General features: G+C 35.0%; 1 long non-coding RNA gene across 1 annotated transcript in view; it reads left to right on the forward strand.

Moving 5' to 3' along the window:
• The first annotated feature begins 4,310 nt into the window (after positions 1–4,310).
• The window catches only part of LOC117109749, a 6,291-nt gene continuing 5,507 nt past the window's right edge, over positions 4,311–5,094 (forward strand). Inside the window, exon 1 of the long non-coding RNA XR_004445586.1 lies at positions 4,311–4,418. This is a non-coding gene — a long non-coding RNA (uncharacterized LOC117109749). The remainder of the gene's footprint in view (positions 4,419–5,094) is intronic.

Consider the following 5,094-nt stretch of genomic DNA (forward strand, 5'->3'; position numbering starts at 1 on the left):
TATATATATAATGATATATATATATATATATATATCTCAGTGGCGTAGATTAATTCAATTAAAAATGGACATAGTATTAATCCTTATCTATTCATTTACAAGAATAACATTTTCAATGTTCTAATCACTTTTATATAGCCGGAGTTCGTTTCGACCTAGGCAAAACTTGCTAAAAATGTACACTTTCTTCATAAAATCTTGTCTAAGAATGGAATCACCTGTTTCCTGTAGACCAAACCCAGCACCGTTACGCTGTTGTGCGGGAAATCCACTCATGATTACATAATTTAACATAATATATTCATTTAATACTAAACAAAAGAACCGAGCTATTGTGTCTACATGAAACCACAACAAATTCTTACTTAAAACAATTACAGTAATGCATTTCCATATCCACCTGGCATAGCATTCACATACTCATAATACAGTCTTTGTATTCTCTCATTCCTGACGATTGCATTAACATTAAACATTAGTGTAGAGTGGCTATGTGTGATTTTTGAGACTTTTAAACAAAATAAATGTTCCAGTTGTTTTACACTAATACTCGTTTTTTAGCTGAAAACACGAATTCGATTTAAAATTTAGTGCTGTTTTCTGTTGGAGTTATAATGTAGGCCTAGTGAAAAGTTATAGATTTTCCGAATTCCAGTGCCACCACAAGAGTGGTATTGGCAGGGTTTGGAGAAGATCCCTGGGGAAACAAGCTTACCAGGGGCCCAAATAAATTGCAGGTAACATATTTTTTCAAAAAATGTAACTACTATCATGGGCTCTCAACATGGGTCCCCTAATAATGAGCCACTCCAGATTGACAGCTTCCCCTCCCCCACCCCTAAAAAATGTTTACGCTTCAGCTCAATGTTTTTCGCATTTCACGCCAGTAACTGGGGCCCACACATTCCCCACACAATCCTTTCTCTTGTAGTGTTTTCCCTTTTGGCGGCCCTGCCGAGTTCAAATACAGCTTTATATTGTGTGAATGTAAATTCAATATTGATTATTAATTTTTAAATATTCATCTTTTAATAAATCAAAATAAATTTGTACGAATTTAGTTTTGTATTTACCGGGGTCAAGTCTTACTACATTTTTTTTTTCAATTTATTTCTTATCAAGACATGTAAAGCATTAAAGTTTAAGATTACCAAATTTAACGTGTCCGTGAAGTCACTCGTACAGCTCAGTAGTGTAATGGTAATCGATGTAGGATGTCACGCTGCAGTTATCGGTTTCGACGCTCTAGAAAGTAAACTTGTTTTTGCTTCTTTTTTTTTATATTTCCTCAAAAAGTAAACATAAGAGTGGTTTAAAACTTACAAATCAACATGTACCAAAATTGGCTCAATGTATAGAGGCATGCATTACGAAATTCTAGACACGGGTTCTAGATGCCGGCACCGCACACGGACCGGGCACGGCACGGACAGGGCACGCCATCGGTATGGCACTCGGACAGGGCACGCCACACGGGCATGGCAATCGGACAGGGCACGGTTATAGAGGTAGACTATATAGCAGGTTATGTTAAGTTAGAATATTATTTAAGTTAGTAGGTTAAGTTAGTAGGTTAAGTTAGTAGGTTAAGGACGCAGGACAGTAACTAGACGGTAACTGGCAGACAAACTGAAAGCAGACAAGCTAACGCAGACAAGCTGACGCAGACAAGCTGACGCAGGATAGTAAATGGCAGACAAACAGGGGACGACACGGCTGCACTAGGACTTACAATGTACGCCCACCATTTTTATTTTATTTAAAAAATTATTCTCAGATAAAAAGTATCATCTCAACATCATCTTAATGGCACCATCATCTCAACATCATCTAAAAGGCAGCATTATCACAACATCCTCCTAATGGCAGCATCATCTCAACATCATCGTAATGATGGAACCATCATCTCAACATCATCTAAAAGGTAGCATTATCACAACATCCTCTTAATGGTAGCATCATTTCAACATCATCTTAATGATGGAACCATCATCTCAACATCATCTAAAAGGTAGCACGATCCCCGTGAAATTCACTTCTGATGATTATTGTACCCATGACCTACTGTAAGATCTCGATCGCGAGCTGCAATTTTTTCCTTCTGTTATTGTGTTTAAACTGTGAGTTTGATACAGAACTGGGACGGATGCAGGATGTGGAAGTAGGGGGAGCGTGAGATTCCAGACCACCTCAGCCACAAACATGGTGAGAAAATTTTCAAAATGTGGACCTCCGGAAATTGCACTCTCATACCTTAAAAATCTTACCGATAATTCATTTCGACAATATTATAATACAATAATGATTTTTAAAAAATAAAATTTAGGGGGGGGGGGTGCGATCGCACCGTCTGCACCCCCACTCCCTCCCTGCATCCGCCCCCAGAAATTGTTCATCCAATTAAAATAAGAAAGTTCATAGACTGAATATTGTAGCGGAAAAAAAACCACACAGGGACAACATATTATTTTTATTATATTGGTTGTACGGTACTGTATTTTGCTATGCTGTGTGGTTACCAGGGCCCACTCTTTGTCGTGCAGATTAGAAATGAATTAAGGCGTAGTACAGCCGAAATTATGCATGACGTCACCATAAGAAGTCATGCATAATAAGGTTTCTTTTTCTTTGTTTTTCTTGTCACTTTCATATATGATTCACTCAAAACGTATTACTCTATTCATGCTACATCCATCTAATATTAGAACGCTCTAATGTGATTGTTGTTATTGTAAGTAAACCAGTATTGTCTTACCTTTTCAAGACATTTCACATACATATTACACACAATATTAATCACATTATACTATTTCAAACCATATAAAATTATTTGATCATTTAATAGAAAGCTCAATATTAAAAAAAATAATAATATTTGGTCATTAACATTGCATAATGAAACAATATTGGGAACATATTATTGTTGTTTTCTGCTGATTTCATATTATAAATTAATTGTATTTGCATTGCAAATTATTGCTGTAAATTAGTTCTTATTCTACTGTAAACTGATTCTATGTCAATAAAAATAAAATCATAAGAATGTCATCGTTATATGAAAACATTCCAAAAATCCCAATTAAGGGGACAATTTTCAGTTTTTGGGCAGATCCTGGCTCCATCACTGATTGAATCTACTGTACTGCAAATCTTAAATCAATTAAGAGAACCCCAAAGTTGATGAACCTCGGTATTATGCCTATCACCAGCAGCTGATCCGGACATTTCCCCGGACATTGCCCCGGACCCGGACAAGATGGACTCAAATCGATATTCCTGAGGGCCGCGGCGTTCACTTTGGGGTTCTCTTAATTGATTTGAGATTTGCAGTACAGCAGATTCAATAATCTGCTGTATCCCTTGCTGTGCCATTTTCGATTGGTGATGGTCTGCGACCTGTAGACCACACACAATAGGCCCTAATTGTAACTTAAAAGAGCACTGGTGAATATTTATTACTTCGTAATTTGCATAACGAATTATTTATAAACCATGACTTCCTACGATGTCATTATTTATATATAATGGCACTCGACCTCAACGGTTATTTATATATAATTGGCAGTAAGAAACCATTATTAATGACCTTGGCACGATAACACGTGTGCATTATATACATATAATGAGTTTGAAGTCCAAGCATTATATACATATAATGATTTTGCGACAGCTATTATTTATATATAATGAAATGTAAAAGCAGTTATTTATATATAATGAGTTTGAAGTCAATTCATTATTTATATATAATGAAATCAGTGAACTTATTATATATAAATAATTGTAAGTTACTTTTCATTATTTATATAGGCCTATAATGATTTGTTACCTTTTCATTATTTATCTATAATGGAATCAGTGAACTTATTATATATAAATAATTGTAAGTTACTTTTCATTATTTATATATAATGATGTGTTACCCTTTCCTTATTTATATATAATGAAACCAGTAATCTTATTATATATAAATAATGTTTGGTTACCCTTTCATTCTTTATATGTAATGAAATAAGTAAACTAAATATATATAAATAATGAAAACGTTAACGCAATTATTTACATATAATCTTTTAGACGTAAATGCATTATATATAAATAATGGGTGATCTACTCAATTATATGTTAAATAATGAATTATATATAAATAATTGTGTTAAATAATAAATTTACACTTGGCGCCTCATAAGGTTCAAGGTTCGATTTATTATTCGTCATATGATAGGATAGTGTAGCAAAAATCCTTATACCATCCTACGAAACATGTACAAAGTTGCGTGAGGATACTGCATATTATGATTTTTCGTTGGCGGCGCTATATCTATGGCTCAAAACAACAACAATAAACAAAACTACATGTGTAGGAGAAACGAGTAGGAGTGCTGAGGTACTTATATACAATCATCACAAGATATAACGTAAGTTTCCGTATTTTTAAAGCTACAAATTAGCATTAATACCTCTAAATACTTACTGTTCATAAAGTGCATACAATGTGTAGATAATAATAACATGATTAAATGCTAGGCCTGCATTTCTGGGTCCCTGATCGAGGCTCTATTCGGCCCTTCCTTGGTTCGGTCCCCGCTGTCGGACATGGACCTCGTCGGCAAATTTCTATAGGTAGGCCTGATTTTATCCTAACTCCATTGTTATCCTTAAAGCATTCCCTAGTTCTTCACTTTAATTCCTGCATGATTACAGATATTTCTAAATTAATTGGTAGCTTTTCATTTCCTCCATGTTGTTAAAAAAATGTCGTCATGAAACTTTAAAGAAAATCAGTAGTAGTAGTGAAGAATAGGATAGAAATTCAATTCTACTAAAAACATCAAAATGTATTACTAAAAAATAGAATGAAAAAATTATGGAACAATATGAACATGTCAGGGGAGAAAACAATAAAAAAAAAATCCCGGGATCCCTTGAGTACTGTTGTAGTGTTGATCTCTTGACCTCCCCTCCCTGACCCCCCTCCGGATACACCTGGATCTGCCCCTGATGCTTATGTTGTAGCCATTTTATATTTGAAGCAAAGTGGCAGTGGTAGCAGGGGGGGGGGGCCGTCAAATGAACCCCTTGATGCCACAACCA

This window comes from Anneissia japonica, unplaced genomic scaffold (assembly GCF_011630105.1).
Source record: "Anneissia japonica isolate Jap-2015-1 unplaced genomic scaffold, ASM1163010v1 scaffold3782_len1007564_cov172, whole genome shotgun sequence".
NCBI lineage: Eukaryota > Metazoa > Echinodermata > Crinoidea > Comatulida > Comatulidae > Anneissia > Anneissia japonica.